Source organism: Drosophila arizonae, chromosome 4, assembly GCF_054131065.1.
Source record: "Drosophila arizonae isolate 15081-1271.41 chromosome 4, UAZ_ARI_1.0, whole genome shotgun sequence".
Classification (NCBI taxonomy): Eukaryota; Metazoa; Arthropoda; class Insecta; order Diptera; family Drosophilidae; genus Drosophila; species Drosophila arizonae.
This window is the reverse complement of record NC_142924.1, coordinates 18589449-18612459: the sequence shown is the minus strand read 5'-3', so window position 1 is coordinate 18612459 and position 23011 is coordinate 18589449. Positions and strand designations below refer to the sequence as shown.

Genomic DNA, 23011 nt, shown 5'->3' with positions numbered 1-23011 from the left:
ATGCACATTTGTGTTTGTTTGCCGAATGATTTGCAAAAAACGAAATTTGTTTTTCGGATATATGTATACAGATATATATATGTATATGTATATATGTATATATATGTTCTATAGTATTTCCTTCCTTTTTGTTGCATTTATGGGGGCGCTTGACGCGTTTTTTACGTCGAAATTAATTGAGTTTTTTCTAGTTGACTGCATTTTTAATGAAATCGTTAGTGGGTTGCATTTGCGTTTGCTTTGTCCAGCCAGCATCGAGTATTGCCGTGGAGATAATACCAAAGGGATTTAATGGCTGCTGATTTTTGGGTTGAAATGTTGAATATTTGTCGTGCTATTTGTACAACTGCTGACTGAGTTCTGAAGTGGCTTTTAGACTGTGCCAAGAGCTCGGCCATTAGGCAGGAGCTTTGTTGGTTTCGTTTGGTGCAAGCAGGGCCATAACTTGTCGCTATAAAGCTGGAATACCCAACCTGTCAAATCTAACAAAAGCCTGGTGATAATATTATCCAAGGCACTTTAAAGAAAAAAGAAAATAACTTCCAACAATTAAGAGGAGCAAAGAAATTTTGTAGTAATTATTTCGAGGAAATAAAAATCAAATGAACTACGACATTAAAGAGAGATCGTAAAGCGCGCCTTTTAGAGCCACATATGAGCACTTTATGCGGCTAAGCGACCCATTTATGAGGAATTGCCGGGGGAGACAAAAGGCTGTTGTTACTAAAAAGACATAAACATGAATTTTTAATAAAAAATTGTCTATCTTCTTCTTCTTTTTATTTTTAATGATTTATCTGTGAATTCGTTGGTGGTGTTTCGAAATTAGTGCAACATAATGAAACTGTTCCCGGGAAAGCTGTGGCGTCTATTCAATCAAAATGTGAAGAACGTGTTCTTTATTGTTGTGTTTAAAAACTTATAATTAATGTGAAAGGCCTTTTATCGCACCAACTTGATCTACATTTCTCAATTGCCATGATCCATGGCCGTTGGCTCTGGTTTGCCTGAAAAAGGTGCCATAAAACGGCATTGCTCATTGGTGGCTTGTTGGGCCTCGGCATTTACGGAATTTGAGTAATTTATTAGCTTTTTTTGAGCTCGGACTCTGCGTAGTTAATCTTGCTCAGTTTACTGATCATCAAATCGAAATGGTGAGCTCTCTGCGTGTTGGCATTTTTCATTTAAGCCTGGCCTAATGTCTTCCCAGACTTCATTAGGCATAGAAAATTCCTTTAGCTTTGTAAGAACTTTTGTTGATAAAATTCCAATTATTGATTAGAAGAATTTTTGAAGATGTTTAGAGTGACGAATGCTACGACTCGGCCAAGTTATGTCAATGCAACGCTGAGTGTCAAACCACGTGCCGTGGTTCAAGTAGTTTTTTAAATCAATCTCTAGATACCAGCTCATAGTGCTGCATCATGCGAAGACATTCACTTTAGTATCCTACGCGCTGTTGGCCCACGCAAAGTTCAGCCCAACACGTGGCTGGGTTCAGCGCATGCCACACTTCATTTGACACGAAAGTCGAGTAAGATGGATGCTGGAGTGCCCCCGGCTACGCCATATAGAGATGAAGATCGCTTATCGCAGCCATTACAAAAAATGACCCACAAAATTTGTGTTAAAATGTTTTGTTTTTCTTATTTTGTAGTTTTTTCTAATATGTTTCTGGAAAACGCGCTGCTGGTGAGTGCCACCCAGCACCACTCCTGGCCGTGCCACTAAAAATCTTCAACTCGACGCGCAATTAAAACTTTTCATGCACATCAACTTTCACTCAAGCGAACCGTTTGCCCCGCGGCTCGCACTGACTGACAGCGGCAGCGGCTGCCCTTTGCAGCACGCCCCAACTGCAACTACTCGTCTTTGCAATCAGCGTGGAAATAATATATGAAAACAAAGCATAAGGAAAATAATATTTTTCTAACACAGCGACAGGCAATCAGCGGCGCGGCGCGCGTCGCCAGATGCAGCTCAAACAAATTTTCTGCTGAAAAAAAAAAGAAGATGAAAATAAGAAGATCTTTGACAAAGATGATCTTGAAGGCAGCCGAGAAGAGCAGCCAACAGAAGCAAAGGCAAAGGCACAGGCAAAGGCAGCCTCTGCCGCTTGTCAAGACAGCAGCAGCGACTCATGCCACAAGTCGGTGGCAAGTGTCAAGTGCTTGCTGTGCGTGCGTGTGTGTGTGTGTGTTGCTGCATGCTCTGTGTGTTTTTGGGTTTCATGCCACTTGCCACTTGCCACTCGGGCCCAAAATCGCTTGTTGTAAATCGTTGCCTGTTGGTTATTCATGTGTGTGACAACACTTGAGGCGCACTCGGGCCTGTCACACGCTCGCATATTAAATGTACCGCACCTAAATCGTTGTAGGCTACATCAAAATGGAGTGGGGGAGAGGAAGCGATTGGGAGAGGGGGCAGTGCGATAGATATCGTAGTGCCTTGAATATCATTCAATAAGCAATTAACTGAATTAAATGCATAACTAACAGTTGTCTACTACGAATTTACTACTACTACTACAACTTGGCGTGGGTCAGGTGTTAGCAAACACATTCATTTTATTGTATGCACTTATTAAATATTTAAATTTTACCTCAAAATAAATTAATTCATTTAAGTGAATTAATTTTTCCTATAATATTTGTATAAATAATTTATTTTGATTCAATTTTTTATATATTTATATTTTTGTATAGTTTTCTATTTATTTATTTATTTTCTTATATATATATATATATATTTATTTTTTTTCAGATTTTATAAGTATATAATAATTTAATTTTTGTCTATAATTTATTATTTATATATTTTCTATGTATCTTACATTTATGTGGAATTTATATAAATATTTTTTCTGATTTCTTAAATGCAAATATATTTGATAGAAAATCATATAATATACAAAACTAATGAAGGAATTGTAGGTAAAAAAATATATATAACATTTAAAAAAAATTTGAATGAATACAAATTTTTTTAAATTTAATATATAAAATAATGGTACAAAATAAAAAAAAAATTAAAATTAAAAATTAAAACTACATTTAAATTTTTAGAAAAAAAAAAATTTTTTAATTTTAATGAAAAGTTAGAACCTATATAAAATGTTTGTTTTTTTTATTATTTATCATTTTATTAAAACTTATTTTTTATGTAACATATTTTAGAGTTTATATTAATAATATGAGTAATTTGCTATTTATATTTATTTATAATACAAATTGAACTAATGGATATTAAATATTTATTGTTTACTCTTTAGCTTAATTTGTTTGACTTCATTAAAAATATACAAATTATTTTGAGATTAAAGTTCCGTTTGGATTGATTTCTATTGCAATATAAAATAATATTCAACAGATATGCATTGGCCAATAATTTTATATATACATATATCTTACATTTATAACATTAGAACAAGAACTTACACTAAAAATATAACTGTATTTTCTAATAACTACCCAACCAAAAGGCTTCGCCGTTGCGTAGTCCCTCATGCAGTCAGTTTGAATCAGAAACTTCCAATGAAATCCCGAGATATTATGACTGCTTAAATGCATATTTAAATACATGCTAAGAACTCAAACAACACAAAATGATTATGGTAATATATGCATAATTCACACTGAATGCTTACCAAAGGCAAACTTCTAGCGGAAGAGCTTATTCTCTCACACATATGTATATTAGCCGTGAATGGATCGAGCCAAAAGAATCGTGTTTATATTTTGTTTACAGTTTTCAAATGCAGCTAACAAAAACTGTGTTGGCTCAACAAATCATGAGCATATTTAGCTATGAATAGCTCTATTTGCTGGCTCTTAAGCAGCAGTTCCATTGTCATAGATACATGTGTATCTATTTTGTTGGGGCTTATTGTAATCTATAGCTGTTTAGCTAGCTGCTGTTTGTGCTCGTTCATTGTTAACATATGCGGAGCGAGCGAGGTGCAGTGCCACAAATGGTGGTGCTCTTAAAAGCTGACTCTGACTCTGCAGCGACCCCATGCGGTCTATTAGCCTGCGCCAACACCATTTAGCCAAGCCAAGTCGAGGGGCCACAATAATATGCCCATGATTATGCCGGGTGCAAAGAGCAAGACAAGCCAAGGCAAGACAATATGAGACAAGAGGCAGGCAGCAGGCAGTCAGCAGGCAGCATCTACTGGCAGCCAGCAGTTGGCTGGCCTGGTCCGATCGTTTGTTTGTCTGTTCTCGCCTAATACAACAGCGCCGCTAATGCTGATGACGATGAACACGTGCAGCGACAACAAACAGAACAACAATAATAAGAGCTACAACAACAACAGCATTGGAGCAGAGATCGTTTCGCATAAAGTGCAACTTTGATGACTCTGAACGTTTTATGACAAGATCATTGTAAGTGCCACGGCTGCTTGCCACCGCTGCCTGCCCCATTTGGACACACTGTGACCGCTGCCTTTTGACATACGCTGTGGCGTGCGCTGGTCCCATAACCATTTCTAGAGCTAATAACAGCAGCCCAACAATCATAATAAACTTTTCTATATTTCTTCTTCTTTTTTTTTCATCTTTTTTTTATGTTAAATATGATGCGCGGCCCCAAATCAACTTGTGCCGCTCGCTGCCACATCTGGAGACACTTTGTTAATGGCAGCAGCAGCAGCAGCAGCAGCAGCAGCAGCAGCAGCAGCAGCAGCGGCGGCCCATGTTGGGGCCATGTTTGTTGTTAATGCTACTAAAAACAGTTTTTAAATGCAAATTAATGTGGTCTCCTCATCCGCCTTTTTATTTGAAGTGTTGACTGACGGGCAACTGCAGGTTATTTCGTTTCTCCTCCATCTCAATCTGCATCTCCTTCTCTTTCTGTTGCTCCCTCTCTAGAGATAGATCTTGGTGCTATATATGTTTATTTCTTGTTCTTGTCGATTGTTATCTTTATGAAATTTTCACTCGACTTAATTGCATGCATAGTTTTTAATGGCTCTTGAAATTGAATGGTTTATACTACTCACATACACGACTCTTCAGTTGCAGTCGCAGTTGCAGTCGCAGTTGCAGTTGCAGTTGCAGCTGAGTTGAGCTGGTGGGGTGAACATTTCTGTTCCTAAAATAGCTCAAAAATAAGATGAGATTTTGTATGCATTTTAGTGCTTATTAAATGCTCCTTTTTCGTCTACAATACAATTGCCTATTCATTGCAGCAGTGTCAGCTCGTATCAAATATTTATAGTATCCCAAAAGACGTCCTTTATATAAAAACCCATTCGAATCAGAGCCAGTGAGTGCTCGCATTGCTATGTCTGTAAATTATTGCATATGCAAATAAAATAATCAAATAAATTGAAAACCAAGTGGTATCCATTTGAAAAAACAAAATTCTGGATATTTAAAATAGGTTTTCGTGAAGAGCGAATATTGAATACCCTTTAATAGTTAACAGAGGTCTCAGAGTATGGTACAAATTACAGATTACAGTGGATGATATTATAGTGAATTTTTGTATAGAATTATTAAAATTAAATATGCAAAGCTAATTTTAATTTATTTATTTTTTTAATTTTCACTTAAAAAAAAATATAAAAATATTTTTTAATATTTGTTTTGTATCAACTCTATACATATTATCAAAAAATTTAAATTCAAAAAATATAGAAAAATTAAAAAAATATATTTAAAAAATTAAATTTAAAATAATATTTTAAAAATATATAAGTTTTTGTATGTTACTTAATAATATCAGTTACTTTTAACCTATTTTTAATAAATAAACAATAAATAATATATATATTTTTAGAATATTTAATAGTTCTTATAATATGCATTTAGTATATAAAAAAAGTAAGTAAATAACCACAAATAATTTAATGTTTTAATTATTCATTTAACATATCAAAAGTCAATAAAATATTTTTTAATATAAATTAGTTTTAAATGCCATAAAAGAGAAATATTTCAAAGAATTTTAAATATTATTTGAACTATTATTGATTTACATTTTTCACCTTGGCCTCTTAAATTTGCTGCAGTCCAATCACAGCAAAATAAATATATTTTCCATTTGCACTTTTTGCTTTTGTTACAAAACCAAAACCAAAATCTAAATACTCTGTCAATGCTTGCAGCTGAAATCTGTGGCAAAGACATGCAAATCAGTTTGCTGGCATTTCAGTTCATCTTTTCTTCCTCTCTTATTTTTTTTTTTTTTTGGCAAAGCCCATAAAAATCATTGAAGCGGCGCCAGGCTATAAAAGAATCACAATTTCCATTTGCCACCAAAGTACCAAAAATACAGCCAAGAGGAAGGAAGATCTTTGGCTCGTTGGTTTGTGCTTAAGCATGTTTAAGGCGGTTGCAAATGGGTGTGTTAGTGTGTGTCGGTGTGTGTGTGTGTGTGATTAGCATACGATGTTGTGCTCGACACCCTTTTCTTTTTTTTTTTTTTTTTTTTGGGCAACAAGGGGTTGCATATTGGGCTTATCAAGTGACTTTTATTTGTTACACAAGTCAACTCGTTCTTATTGTAATTCCGATAAGGGGTATTCCCTTCGTTTTTGCTTGTAATTTATATGTGAATTCACGCAATGTGTATGCTTTTTTATTTTTATTGATTGTGTAACGGGTAGCCGATTTTAAAATTGTTGACATTATGTCAGATAAGTGGAATTACGTGTTTTTATACGATTTGCATTTCTTTGCGCTGATCTCTATCGATGCTGGGTCTATTTATACAGAGAGCATAGATGAAGCCAAAATGTAATTATGTGCTTACAAATTCAAAGTTGAAATTATAATTTAAAGTAGTTTAAAGTTATTTGCTTGAGAGTGACTCCAGTTGCTACGTTGTGCCATCAATGTCAGCATTGCCAGCCATCACGTGCCCATCTATGGAGCCAAAAGGTGGGGGGGAGGGGGTCTCGTAAAATCTGGCAAATGCCATTTTTTAATTGAATTTTCATTACATTTCCGTTTGGCCGGGCGCAACATGCCACAAGCCAGGGCAACAGCATAGGCATTGACATCGGCATCGCCATCGCCATCGACTCCTGCAGCCGCCAGAAACAATTTAATATACGGAATCAGAGAGTCGAAATCAGGAATATAGCCAGCAGCCGGTAAGCTGCAAAAAAAAAGAAAGAAAGCATTTGCCAAAATATATATGTGCACAAATATTTATACAAAAAAATCTGTTTCTTTTCTATTTTTTTTTGTTTTTGTTTATTTTATTTTTTTATGTGCAGTTGCGAATGGCGACACGAAAAGCCGCTTACGTTGCAGACCTTAAGCGGAAAAAGAGTTTGAGAGTTTGGTTTTTTACGATGATTAAAAGTTATCTTAATGTCAGTGCAAGGTTTATGACAATGTTGTCCTGCTGTGCTTTTTGCCTGCAACGAAAGAGACAGAGAGAGAGGGTGTGGAGGTGCGAGTGGGAGTGGGAGAGAGTGAGTGTGACATTAACGTCATTTGGCTGGTAATGAAATGTTTATTTTGAATGCTTTTAATTGCGTCTAGCAATGGCATCTTTAATGTCTGATGAAATGGCAGCCTTTTTATGATAGCACTGCCAAAAGTGTGAACAAACGTAGTTGGCTGCAGCAGGAGCTGCAGCAGGACTCGCTGGCAATGACAAATGCTTTGTGGACTTGTCTCCCACATGAATATCGACTGCAATTGCAATCCATTTACATAACTTTAGCAATTTTAGCCAAGTTGTATTTGAAAATGCACTTAGAGCTGCACACAAATAGACGAAGAGTGAGAGAGAGAGAGAGATAGATTGAGCCGGGCTCTTATTGCCTGTCTAATATGCACAATCATGTCCTGCAATGCCCACACGCTCGTATCCTGCAACATGCTGCTGTAATCTGTCATACGTGTTGCCACATAGAGAGAGAGAGAGAAAGAGAGGGTGGATGAGTGAGCGAGTGAGATAGGCAGAGAACGCAAAGCCAATGAACGATAAACTTAATTATCCTGCTTAATTGTCGTCGTGAAGTGGTATGCGTGTGCCTGTAGCTCTCTGTCCGTGTCTCTCTTAGCTTTATGGATAGCCCTAATGCAGCATTATTAATTGCCTGCAAGTGTAAATTCAAAACCTGCAATGTAAATTACAAAATTACAAGAACAGCAACGAGGGACCGACTGCACGCACCCACAATCTATCGGCTTGGGCCTGGGATTTTCCAATTAACTCAATTAGACATTGTCGTTGGCGCTGTACAATTTTCTTGTCTCATGCATTATTTAAAGAGCACGAGAAAATGTTCTCACAGTATCAACCGCAGTTTCATCCTTTCGATTTGAGTTAATGCAAATCTGTCTGCTTTTCGGTATTTGTCTTTGTGTTTATCCTTTTGAGGCGAGGCAGCCGCATTTCAATTTCATTTGTTTGCATAACAAATTTTCCGCACGGTAAATTTTTATTGACAATTAAATTTTTGCCAAAGATAAAAAAAAAAAGAAACTGAAAAGAAAGGCAGCTACACCCAACTACACACACAGTGAGGCGGTAAATTGAAATGCAAATATGCAAATTCTCGACAGTAGAAACAGTAGCCAAACAGGCAAATACACAAATTCTATATCCCTATGCCATGATATATAATTCGTCTTCTTTTATTTAGATGTTTTTTTTCGCTTTTTTTCGCCATCAACAAACGAGCTGTTGACATATGCATAAATTGAGCGAGCTCGACGACGCCTCGGAGCATTTCCGGAAATCGTATATAATAAATGTTGGGAAAACGTTGAAATTATGAAAAGTTCACTGCGAAAACATAAGCCGACGCATCACATCATTTGGCTGACTTAAAATAATAAGTTTGCCGCAGGGCAATCAAAACAAATCTGGATTTGAAATTCCTGCGGTCTAGTGCACCCTGCTGCTCCTGCTGCTCCTGCTGCTCTCTGCTGTTGTCCTTCCCACCTCCTGCCGCCCCATTGGCCCGAGGTTAAGTGTGACTGACATGTGTATGGATTTCGCATAGACTTGTCTGGCCGCCGTTTTGGCAATCCTTTTGAGCAAACTCAGCTAAGCGTAAAATATTAAAAATTTGTGGCCAAAAAGCTACAAAAGCTGAGGTGAAGCGAGAAGCTATGAGAATTCTCGGGGCGAACTCAAGTCGAAAAGGAGTTAGGTCAAGATGTGTGTTGTAGACGGTCTTCGTGTAAGATATGAGTGATATGATCAACGTAAAAATATTAACTTCTATTACATTTTAGCTATATGAATAGTTTTTATAGTAAAAGTGTGGTGGAAAATAGTCTTTAAATTTAAAGCTTTGTAAAATGAATTTTGTATGGATCAGTTTCTTTTACACCGAACTCATTGAAAATAAGAATTATGGGTATGATGGTTTTTTCACAGTTTGAACGAGGTGTGGCAGCAAGAGGGGGAGAATGAACAACGAGCTGAGCCTATCTAGTCCTGTTTTTGTCTATATGGTCGTCAGTGTTTGAATGAGTCGATCTCAGTACCTACAAGAACTATAAACTATTTATATTCCTATTCAAAACGTGCAAATCTTCAGTGATACAAAAATGATATCGAATACGTCTTTTCTCTAAAATCTTTCAAATAGTAGAGAAGCTTTTGAATATAGTGTTAGGAATTTTATTTTACTTATAAATATTTAAAAGAATAAAATAGAATACAAAATTTAATTGTAATTCGCAGAGAGGCTAATAGAGAATTAAAGTTGAGGTTTAGACTATGTGAAGGATTTAAATATATTTCAATAAATTTAAACAATTGAAAATCTTATACTGGAAAGCTTATCTTATACTGAAAATTAATTGTTCGTTAAAATATGTTAAATAACAAAAAAGTTGATACTTTCCTAGTTAGGTATTTTAGGTACATTTATCTGCTATAAGTTATTACTTAAGTCTCTAGAAGTATCATAGAGATTTTATATAGATAAATAGGAAGAGCATACCATAAGCATAGGCGAACTCTTCTCTATCACTTATTACAGGCACAAAATAAATCCAACAAATATTTCTCAGCTCTAATAAGTCATCTCTTGAAACTCTCTCTATAACGCACACACACCCACACACACACACAAACAGACATCAGCCAAGTGCATTCGACTCTCAGTCCAGACTTGGCACTCGACACATCGTTTGACTGTTTTTAAGTGCCTTCCCTGGGCTGGCTCAAAGGCAACGCATTAGAGACAGTAAATTATATTAGAGACTAAAACGTATTGATTGGAGATTGGGCTCAGCTGGGCGAGAGGGCGGCTGCAAATGCATTTGCAGTTGTTGCTGCAGTTGCTGCTGCAGGTTTGACACCTTTGAAGTTCGAGTTGCCACACACTTTGTTGCATGCGTGTGTCTATGGCGTGGCACTGGGGGCCGCAATGAGCGGGGCGGCGCATAATGTGAAATAAATTGGATTATCCTTTGATTCATTCACAGTTTGTCGCCCAAACGACTGGGCACATAATTTATATGCTTTACATATTTCAAATGAGCCTCGCACCGGCAATCGACTTCGTTGCGTTGTTGCCTCATCGTGTTGCAAGCTGTGCGGAGCTTGACTTCGCTTTGGCTTCGCTTGCTGCAACTGCCAAATGGCCTGGTGGTTGGGTGGTCATTAATTTTCTTGGTGTCGCTCAAAGGAGGCGATAACAAGTTTTTAGCTGATTTGATTGCCGCCGTCTATGAGCAATAAGCTGGTTAGATTTACACGTACGTGTGTGTGCTTATATATGTGTGTGTGTGTGTTGCATCGATGGACATGGCTTAAATTGCTTTTGCATTGAGATTTTCAGCCTTGATGGAGTGTCTCCCCGCCTGCAGATAATCATAAAAGCGATAATTTAGTTGACACACAATGTGTTACATATTCATTTATTTAGGCATTGCAGATAGTTTGCAAGGGGCTGAATGGGTTGAATATGCCAGTGATACGTCTAGTATTAATTACTACATTTTAGTCGGTGTATATATCTATATTATATGTATAAATGTGTTATGAGCTGGGGCTTACGACGCGTAACCTATTCAAAAAGCTCTCAATTTGATTTGGCAACTGATTTTATTTTATTTCAAAGTACAGCATGGTAGAAAATAATCCAAAAATGTAAAAAAAATACCATATAGATCTAATTTTGCTTTGACTATGTTCTGCAAACAAGTAAACACGTATGCAATTATCATATATGTGTATATATAATTATAAATATACTAATACTTATACTTAAGCCTGATTTTATAGTCAGTCTGCTGGTATTTTATACAAATCCTTCTTCTAGACCTTTTAATGCACTAAAACTATTGAATATGCTTAAATAATCTGTATACTGTATACTAAGCTATATGCTATACTTGAATAGAACTCCCATTCGCTGCGTCTTTCCTTCCCTTCCTCTCTTCTGGCACCAACTAATGAAAGGAGCGAAGTCGTCGAGTTTCATTTTACGAGGAATGCCTGATGAGTTGGTGCTAACTTAGATGATCTCAGTACTACATTTTAACACCGCTCTCTTACTTTTCCCACATACAATGCAGTAGTTCCAATGCCTCAACTGAGTAAATGTGCGAATGTATGCAACAGATAGGAGACGGAGTCGTCTCTTCTATAAAGTTTATATATATATGTATTTTTGAGCTGAAGATCGAGTTGAGTTAAAACACCAATAGACCTATTATTTGTGTATCCGATGACAGCTAATGAGCCTATTGAGCCTAAAGAACTGCTCTGGTAGCTCACCGACCAGAGAGCCTATAGAGGCTCTCTGATTTTTCCGTTGACTTTCACTGTTCCTACCAAAAGCCCAACTAATCGCTATATTATCAGTTAGTTTTTAATGTCATTAAATTTTAAAGTTCCTATAAATATAAATATAAATATAATCTATTTATATTTTCACAAACTTTAAAATATCTATATTATAGATATGTATATTACACTTACATACAATACATATATAAATAAATGAATACAAATTCAAATATATCTCATTATATTTCCTCTATTCCATTTCGTCCCGCTCCAAAGCGCCTTTTGCAGCTTAACTTTACTTAAACGGTTTGTCAGCTCTTTAATATGACTGCAAAAAGAGCAGATTTTACAAATAGCTTAGCTTAACTTTTCATAGAGATATTCTCGCACACACACACACACACACACATGCGCGTTGTCCACTAACACATGGTCATCGAGCCACAAGCCCGTTAATAGGGCTTAAAGCGCTTATCTCACTTTGTCTGTTTTTCTGCTGCTGTTGTTGTTGTTGTTGTTTTTTCTTTCGCTTTGCTGGCCAAAGCTGAAAACATGGCACATAAAGCGACGTTTTTGTTGCCCTCTGTTGCTTTTGGCTGTTGTAGTTTTTATATTAAAATCTCGCAGACTGGACGAAGGTCTATTAAAAGCGTCTCCCACACACACACACTCAAACAGACAGACAAAAAAAAAAAAAGAAGCCAACTGCTTTACCTTTTGCGTATATCCCAGTAGGAAATTAAAAGCCAAAATGAAGTCGGAATACAAAAAAAAAAAAAAAAGAACCAAATTTCGCTACGAAATTTATCGTCATATTTATAAAAGAGCAACGTAATGCAGTTGCTGCTGTCGCATCACCTTATTGACGATATATAAAGAGGGAGAGAAAGAGACAGAGAGAGTTTGAGAGAGAAAGATCAACAGGACAACGACTGCCAACTGGACAGTGATGACTGCATGACGCAGTCGCTGGTGTCATGTCCTCTGCCTCGTATTTGCTCAGCACAGCGGAGCTGAGTCCAGTTCCGTGTTTCACTATAAAGGAAAGAGAGGAGCAGGGCAAGAGTGTCTGTGTGAGAGAGAGAGGGACAATTAAAACGACGCTGCCGGCTAAAGTCGCGACTTTCTGGACACGCCAACAAATGTCGCGCACAATTAATGAGTCTTTAGCGTTTTTAGTCGCGTTGCTCGAAAAATATGTTGATTGCGCTGAGCGACACGCAGCAGAACCCATCCACCTGTTCATATTTGTTTATATGAATATATTTATATATTGTATGAACCCAGACAAAGTCCGCTTGAATAGCTCCTTATTTAATATGCACAATTACTTTTATTTCTATATAGTATATTAGATCCAGACAAAGTCTGCACAAATAACAAATAATTCCTGTGCACATTCTCGCTACTCAATTACCTTTGGCTACACTTGCGTTGCAGTAAGGTCGTCTTGGCTTTCATATGAGGCTTGTTAGGGATGATAATGAATGGATGATAATAAATTAAATATTTATTTTAAATTTAATTCTTATAATTATTACACAAAATATTTTGATTATTATTATTTTTTTGTTTATATTATTTATTTATATTTTTTAATTATTTGTTGAAAATTTTTAATTTTTTTTTTATTATTTTTTTGTTCTTTTTTTTATTTGAACTTGTATTCTCACGTTAAGCACAAGTTGTATTTTATTTTATCCAGAATATGAGGATGCATAATTTTATAGTGCTAATAAACCAAAGACTTGAATAACTGTGCCTTTATTTGATTTATTTGTTTTTAAAATCAATAAAACTACATTTCAGTACTTAAGTTTACTCTACAAATTCCAGATCCCATTCAAGAATTTGTCTATGGTAAAAAACAGCTCAAGATATTTACCTATTACCATTCAGTTATTCAAATAGCTCTGTCATATTTATTTTATATTCACATATCATTTTATATAAAATTGCTCTTTGACTATAATAATTATAATGTTATGAACATATGCAATAAATTTATTTAAAAAAAAAAATATACTACACTCTGATATCAAACAGGAATCTGTCATAAGCAGACATTAACACTGTTTTCACTTAGAGTATCTACTAGTTAGCTTTCCCGCAATTCCAACTCACACTCACACACATTCGCATTCTTTCTGTCAGCAAAATCCAACAAAAACCAACAGCAACAAAAAAATGTCACATTTGGGGATGGCTAATCATAAAAAATATTAAGCGCTGATTTTGACGCGACATTTTTAACGTTCGAGCGTGCTAATGAGTTTTTGCCAAGTTGTGTCTGGTTCTTCTGCTTCTTCTACATTTTTGTTTTTGTTTTTTTGACGATGACTGGATGAGGTGAGCCTTCGGCTTACACTCCAATGTCTGCTGCCAATTCGTCCGCTTGTTAATTAGTTCTTCCGCTCAAAATGTATTTAATGCTTACGTGCCAAGTGCCACGCCCATACCGCCTTGACATGCGATTAATAAATAAATTGGCCGCGGCGCTTGCGTGCGAATATTTTATTGTCGTCCTTAAATGCCTTGCGCTTCGTAATTTGTTTATGGGTTCATTTCCCAGCGGTCAATTGTTGGCTAGTCTGAGATTTTTTTTTTTTTTTTTTTATTGCGCCAGCTCTTTGTCTTGTATGGAAATTTAATTCATATATATATATTTTTTATATGGCATATGACTCTTGAATGGTGCTTCCTGTCGCGCCTTTTGTTGACTATTTAGTGGGAGAGTGGCAGAGGGGGAGAGAGAGGGAGAGCGTGAGCGTAAAAGACCTTTTCAATTAGCCAGCCGCACTTGAAATCCATTTCAGGCGTTAATTTTGGTTGGGCTGGCTGGAACAAAACCCGTTTACGCTTCAATCGCTTGGCAAGTGACACTTTGGCCAGCAACACCTTTGGCGACCCAAAAGGTATAGAACTCGGCTCTAGGAACCCATTCAATTGCCCGCTTTTAATTGAGCGCGCAGACGTGCGGCATTAAAAAAAAGCATATAAAAAAGAAACAGAGTGTTGCGCTCATAATAATAAAATGAAAATACCCACTAAATATATATGTATATATAGGTATATATCCATATATATAAAAAAATGTTAATTTCGAGTAAAGTGCTTCAAATTGATTTCGAGCATAAAAAGGCGATAGAAAAAGAAAAAACGGGAATTTGATAAGCGAACATACCAGGAAATTAAGTTATAAACAAGTGAGAGGGCGCTAGGAGAGATTGCTCGACAAAGAAATACCCTGTGTCTTGAGTTAGACTCATATTCTAATCATCTTACTTTTCTTTTAACTCGTCTCTGAAAGCTCGAGCTCTGCTGGTTTACTAGCTAAACTTATAAAAGAAAGTAACGACTTTTTTATTTGTATCGATAATCTTTTTAATCAAAAATCGATTTCTATCGTATATAAGGAAGGTATGCAATGTATATATACTATAGAGTAGTACAAAATTTACCTTTTAAGGTACTTCATACGGGCGGACAGAAACGTAGACGGACGGAAAGACAGACGTGTCCATTGGCAGACAGAGCTAGATCGACAGATCTTGTCGTCCAGATCAATAATGTATTTACTGTACAGGCTCTACCACGCCTCCTACAATTTCTCACATACATTTCGTCGAAATCAAAATGCCCTCATTTCCCCTTCTCAGAGGCTTCCAAGGTATAAAAACGGAAACCCAATGCCACCATGGTAGTAGCACTTGGACTTTAATATCAACATTTTCACAGCCTACTTAAAAATGAGCTACAAAAAGCAACGGTAAAGCTAAAGATAGCTCCGAAATTCACATGCCTCTGAGTCAGCATGGCAGGCAGGCAAACAAATCAAACGAGAAGAAGACGAAGAAGCAGACGAAAAATCTCGGCTCAGAATTGTAACATGAAATTGATTAACAAAAATGACAAACATATCTTTTATATGTATCTCATTGTATGTGTTTTGTATCTTGTACCTTGTAGCTGCGTATCTTTGTATCTGAATCTTGGACTATATCATTTGGCTGCATCTGCTGCACGTCGCATTGCCATTAACTGCCTTTCACTCGCTCTGTGTCATCATAATTGACATTTGTTAATTGTATTTTCATCTGCAGACCAAAACTGAAAATTCCTATACAAATATGCTTATTGTTGTTGTTGTTGTTGAGGTCATAAAAGGCGTTTGTTCATGAAATTGTCAGTAATTCTCTTCTCTATGTTGTTTTTTGTTTTTTTTTTTATTACTCGCTCAGGCCCGTTGACTAATCATTTTCAGTTGATCGTTTTGTTATTGGGCCTCGTCTGATGCCCAATGCCCGATGCCTATCTACAAATTGCCCAAAAAGCAAGACAAGAGAAGAAAAATCTGAAAACGTCAACGATGAGCGACGATCGATCAGTGGACCCAAAGAAATGACTAAAACTGAAAACTCGTCCTAATAATTGCTTACAATTTTGGGATTGTGAATGCAAATGGCATAATTGACTCGATTGACGGGAATATCATTAATCAAAGTGTCGTTCAGTTTGCTTTTGTCAGTTGCATTCATTGCCCGTTGCAACAACAGGAAGAAACATGATTTCCAGGATAATTGCCAAACAGTAGCTGCAACTGTCACTGAAAACATTTAAAGACTTTACTTGAGCTGGGATTTTTAAGTCAGCTCCCACACTCGGCCAGGGGCAATTAATCAAACGGCATTGTATGAAAATTAACATAAAATACGCCAAGCGCTAGACCAGAAATAAAATGCATTATGATAAGAAGTGGCGAATGAGCTAAGGCTATATATATATATATATATATAGAAATAATTATGTAGAACACACAAAAGGCAAAAGTGTTAAAGCAAAAATCAACTCAAACCAGCTGCTGCTGCTGCTGCTGCCTCTGGAGTAATCCATCAAAAGAGGCGACAAAACTTTACGCATTGTTAGCCAGCCAAAGGGTTAAAAAGTGCGCCAAGTGAGTCGGCCAGCCACTTCAGCTGACTTAAAAACAAGTATAAGTCATATATATATATATATATATATATATATATACACATAAACAATCTCATGTATATGTATGTATTCCTGTCGCTTTTAAGCACTTATATTCAAAATGCGTAGCTTGTGGGTGGGCCAGTTCGGCGAAGGCACAGTTATTGACAGAGTGCCGTGTTTGGCGAATCCAAGCAGCAAACAGCGAAGAGCGAGGAGCGAAGAGCGAATAGCGAATAGCGAACCCAGAACAGTTGAGTCTAATTCTTGCCATTTAGCTGGCCGGGCACGTTTTGCATTTAGCGCGTAAAATAAATTTGCACAATTTGTGACAAGTGTTCGGGCAGACCACAAGCAGCAATAAACGAGTGAGAGGGAGAGAGAGAGAGAAACAGTGAGACAGCGAGGGAGAAGCCAAGAGTTTGACCAAAATTGAATACTCTTACTATTTGATTAGTAGATGTATGAGAGACTTTTTAGCTGTTCAGTTTGTTATTTTTGTAGTAATTATATATATATTATACTAATCAAAATTAAATGTCATTTAATCAATTATTTGACTTCTCTTGGAGTAAATTGATTAGCTGTTGTGATTTTACTTTAAGACAAAACTCAATCTAAAATCTGTTTTTGTATTGATATATTTTCTTAACGTGTTGTGAGTAAACTCTACTTAAAATTATTTCTTGATTTATTCTTGAATTTGGAAATTCTTTTCTAATATGTTTTGATATAATTAATTATGATTAGAATTAATGCTCTTTAGCTGTGATCATATGTCTACTACTATACTAAAATATTAAATTTCTTTAAGGATATTTCATATAAATTTACTATTATTATTATATTTTTTTTATACAAAATTTACTCTCACCAATAAAAATAATTGCCTAAATAAAGATCGAAAGAACAATGCAATACATTTTCTGAGTAATATAAAAAAAAAAAATAAAATAAATAAAAATATATACTTTTAGATACAGAAATCTGATCTCTACTTTTCAGATATAACAAACATATATTATCATATTTTAAAGATATATTTTTAAGGTATATGTATTTAATATAATTTTTTTTACAAGATATAGCATTTACATATGTTTTATTAAATATATATTATATTACACACTCAACATATCTCTTCACACTCGTTACACATGAAATAACATAGTTGAAATACCTCTTTAGAGGTCTTCAAAAAAAAAAAAAAAGACACCCAAACAAGAAAAACTGCAAGCAGAGACAGCAAATTGACAACTTGTCGCAGAGGCGAGGCGGTGCCACAGGCGAGGGCGAAAGCTAAAGTCAAACAGTTAGTGGGCGTGGCAGAGGGGGGGCATTGGGCATGTGGTGGGCGGCAGAGTGGCATAGAGGCAGACAAGCAGGCCCTCTCGCTGCTTGTCTCTTTTGTTTCGGAGGCGTCACTCAGGGCAGCCCGCCGTCTAATTGTCATGCCAGCCAGCAACGCACTTCGACTTGGACACAACAGCGAAACGTGCGTGTGTAAATACACACACACACACACACACACACACACGCACATACAGATTATATATATGTATATACTTTTTTTTGCTACTGATTTTTCTTATTTTTCTACTCTCTGTCCATCAATTGACTTTATCTATTTGAACTCACATGTTAAAAATATCAATTTGTTGTCGACTTGGCTGCGGGCTTTGTTGCCATCTGACAGACACTTGGCTGGCACTTTGCTATTGTTGTTGCTGCTGCTGTTGTTGTTGTTGTTGCTGTTTCGCTTTACGAGTCGAGCCTAGCTTGAAGTGCAGCTGCTGCCAGATCTGCGCGAACTGCAGCTTTTGCCTCCTGGTGTGATTTATGGCCACTTTATGGCATAAATGTAGGTGCGGCTGCACATAAATCATCGTCCAAGCGCGTTGCAGTAACTTGATATGCAGTCAATGCAATGTCTTAGGGTGGAGCAAGGGGCAAGGGGAAAGCAATCGCTAATTTGCTTGACTGAAAAGTGTAAGAGGAAAACAATTGTTTTTTTTTTCTTTTTTTTTTTTCTTTTTGGCTATAATTAGGAAGTAGACTTAAAGTGATTCATCATGCGCTTCCTCTTTGGCAGAAATCCAGGCCCAACACCTGTTATCCTTTGGCCAATTCCGTGTCCAGTCATCTAAGCCACTCATTGAAATCACTTAATTTTTTCCATTAGACACTCGAGCCCAATTATGCCCGGCCCGGCTCGGCCCGGCCCGGTATAAGTGTGCCACTTGAGGGTTAGTGAATTGAAAGGGCAGTCAGCTGGCAGAGCGCTGGCCACGCCTTTACACCCACACACACACACAAATACACAGACACATGAATAATTCATGCTACTACAAATCTGTTGTTGCATTAATGAGCTACGCTTCTTATTTACCATGATGCTGCAGAAAAGCAAAAAATCTACGGAAGGAGTGGAAAATGGGCGACAGAGACAGGTTTAATTAGAAGCAAAGTAAAGTAAAGTGAAGTCAAGTCAAGTCAAATTGTCTTATCATAATTTCCCCAAACGATTTTACCCATTTTCCGATTTTTGCACTCTGCCAAATGCTATGGAAATTGTTTAGTCATTCCATTGCTTAGCTCAGCTCGGCTCGGCTCGACTTAGACATCAATCATAGCGCGTCGGACAGCAGCTGAGTTAATGGTCAGACGGCATAATGTGTTGGGTGTTTGCGTGTCCTTTCACGAGCTCGATGTGGGTGTGTCTGTGTGCGTGTGTGTGTGTTGGCTTACTGTATGAACAGTTGGACAAGTGCATGATTAATTATATGATTATCTATAAATTGGTTTTTGTGGCAAATGCCAGACAGGATTATACTTTCCCCTCATTTAAAACACATTCCTCGCATGAGTTTTGTTATTATTTTCGTTGCATACCCTAGGGCGTTTATCAGTCTTCAATGTTTGCTATAAGCAGTTATAGGCATAGTAAAAAGTTTGTTCTTTCATAGTTAACTAAACTTAATAATAAATTTGAATGACATGTATTCAACAAAATAATTAAATATATAAATAATATAAATGCAATAGAGAAAATTTAATTAAACAAAAACTTATAATAATAACTAAATACAACAAACAAAATTAAAATAAAAGAATTAAAAATTAAATAAATAATCCAAAATGAAAAAAAAAATTAAATAAATAATACAAAATAAAGGAAAATAAAAGAAATAAAAAAATTTTTAAAAATTCAAACTAAATAAATTCAAAATAAAAAATACTACAGTAAAAAAAAGAAAATAAACAATTAATTATTAAAATTTTAATTGTTTAATTTTTTTTATAGAAAAAATTAAATTGAATGGTATTTGTTTTATTTTTTTATATATATATTTCTTTTAAATTTAAATAAAATTTTCAAAACAAAAAAAGTTAAAACACAAGTTCAAAATTTAAAAAATTAAAAAAATTTCAAAATAGAGCAAAATAAGTAGTCATAATCTGGCTTTATTTATATCCTACTCAATTTCTAGATCTTTGCATATTCAGGCCAGCTCTTCATGTGGAATTCTCAATAAAAATGACTTTCGCAATTTTATGGCTAGCGCTGTCGCCATAAATCGTTGGCAGTTCGTAAGATTCCCGATTTTAGCTGATTCGACCTATTTTGAAGTTGAGGTCACATTTTAATAGTCTCAGCTGCACAGCTTGCATTCAATTAGCAAAGTTTTTATGGCCCGCTTGGGCAATGCGCTAAATTTATCTAGGGATTTGTGTTGACATCTCCAATAAGCAGCTGTGATATTGATGGATGCATGGCAAGAGCTTGGCGTGGGAAAGCTAATTGTAGGCATCTCTCATCTAGCATCTCTCAAAATCATGATATCAAAAGCAGAACGGCAGTTAGGTCGGCTCATTACCGCCATGGGGAGTCGACCGTTGGCTGGTCGAATTGCAGCTAGACACGGAAGCCAATTAGAGTTGCCATCGGGAAATGGTCCAATTGAATACACATACATAAGCTAGTCCAATTAGCGCTTGGATCATAAAATCCATAACACCAAGCCCAAGTCGCAGCGGAGCCAGCAACAACAACTAACTCAATCATTATGCAATTAGGCAACAGCCCAAAGGGCAACAGATCCCAATTTCATATCAATGGCTCCCTTACAGATAGTTGGAGAGCTGGAGATAGAGAGAGATATGAGGGCACACATTAAATCACGCGACCCATTAATAAAATTGTTAAAGTTCTACGCAATGTGCCGCCTCGACATTTTAATGGCCAAACAGAAGTTTCAGAAAAATATTTAATCATTGTCGCTTGGCATCGTTGCCGGCCATAGATATGCCATAATTCGTTTGAAAACAATTTGTATGCTTTGATTTGATTTGTGGCAGCTCGCCACTTGCAGCTGCAGCTGCCTCTATCTCTCTGTCTCTCACTCTGTCTCCCTCTCTGTCTCTGTGTGTGGATGCCAGCAGACATCATTTTTATCACCCTGTTTGTGGGCCCATTAAACGGTTGTGTAAATTCTGAAAACAAATCAAATTTTAACAAAATTTTTTGAAGAAGACATTAAAAATTAGAGATACGCAATTGAGTATTAAAGTTGATTTTTGTCGCTCTTAGATTTTCTTGGCGCTGAGGTCAAGTGAATTGACGAACTAAGTTGAACTATTGAATGGGAATAATAAAGGGGAGTCAAGTGCTTTTTTTATATTATTAGTTAGTCCAAGCTAAGCAAAAAGAAATCGTAAAAGTTCAGCGGATTTAACTCCAAAGATTTTAGAAGTCAACAAATATTAGATTTTTAGTATATAATATACATTTATTATAATTATTATAGTTCACATATAGCAATAATCTTTACAGAACATATGTCAAAATTTTTTTTTTTATTATTTATTTACTATTTTTTAATTTTTATAAGATTAAGTTTTAATTTATTTCCCCATTTATATATGTTTTCTGTTGTTATATAGCGACTACTAGAGATATGGATGATAAAATGAACTAAAATGAAACGATGTGGTATGTTATGAGTTATCCTCTGGAGTACTTTGCTTTGAGGATGAGGCGGGGCATACTTAAATAAATTCAAATGTTTGTATGTAAGTGTATATAGATTAAACATATTAGTGTATTATATACAGCTGTGAAAAATTAAATCGCACCACTTGCAAATGCAAAGCTTAAGAAATTCTCCTCGATATATTTATAAATGTATTAATCTACTTTTTTTCTTATTATAAGCAGAAAGCAATAAATTATTGCAATAAATAACAATTATCATCAGCATTTTTATACATTTTCAAAAATTCCCAAAATTGTCGAAAAAAAATGCAAGTGGTTCTATTTTGTTTTTCACAGCTGTATATATATGTGGGTAAAATTTATATGTCAATTATATATTTTAAGGGGTGTATTTATTATTATTATCATGAGTGTATATTTATGGATTATATGTATTTATAGATTATTAACGAATTATTATTTCTATTTATTTATTTCTTAGAGATCATAATTAATTTGAAATGAAGATTAACTTAAGAATTAAGCACTGGCATCTGTAGCCTTCGCCTTCCCTATATATATTTCGGTTGGATTATATATATTTTTTCGCATTTTATAAACCTTTGAAGAAAATATATTTCCATAAATTTTATCAGCAAATCTTATCATATTTCACCTCCTGCCCTCAACATGTCTAATCCACCAGTTCTTCAACCTTTTAGCATATTTTGTTGCAACTGTACCAAGTTGCAGTTGGAGTTGTCGCAACTCTGCCGCAACATCTTTGATTGACAATTGTGCAACAGAGTGTGCCATACGCCTGCCAAGGGGGACGCATGTGCTTTTGGAATTGGAGGACTTATCAGGGCAGAGCATCATCTAATGTCATGCCTGACATGAGCTGGCAGCAGAGCAGCAGAGGCCCCCAAACTGTCACTTGCTGTTAGCTGCCTTTGACAGAGCATTATTTTTCATTCGTATGCATAGAAATCTGTTGAAACGGGGCGCACGCGCATTGTCCTACCCCAAGTGTGGGGCGGCAGCCCAACATGTGTTGCATATTACTTGGAAAATGCCTCGAATAGTTGCAGTCACTCGCACAGATGTTTTGGCAGCAGGCGAGAGATCCACCGAGCGAGCGAGCGACCTGGGTGAAAACTAATGCCCAGCTAAAGTGACGTTTTCATTTTTTCGGAAAATCCCCCAGTCGACTTAGTGCGCTGTCGACGGCTCGACATTGGCTATTTTTAACCACGTGGCTGGCGCGTGTGGCAGGCGGTCGACCCCCGAAACCGATCCGATCCGAACCGAACCGAAGTGCAGGGCGGGCCCCCCATTTGC

The 23011-nt window shown here is 36.2% G+C and overlaps 1 long non-coding RNA gene across 4 annotated transcripts in view; it reads left to right on the top strand.

Moving 5' to 3' along the window:
• LOC149269343 (uncharacterized) overlaps window positions 1-23011 on the top strand; it is a 120704-nt gene that overhangs the window by 60877 nt on the left and 36816 nt on the right. Inside the window, exon 7 of one of the 4 annotated variants that reach the window (XR_016269885.1) lies at window positions 21640-22035. The exons of the other annotated variants lie outside the window; for them this stretch is intronic. This is a non-coding gene — a long non-coding RNA (uncharacterized LOC149269343). Of the gene's footprint in view, window positions 1-21639; window positions 22036-23011 lie in introns of those variants that run through there. 4 annotated transcript variants of the gene reach the window in all.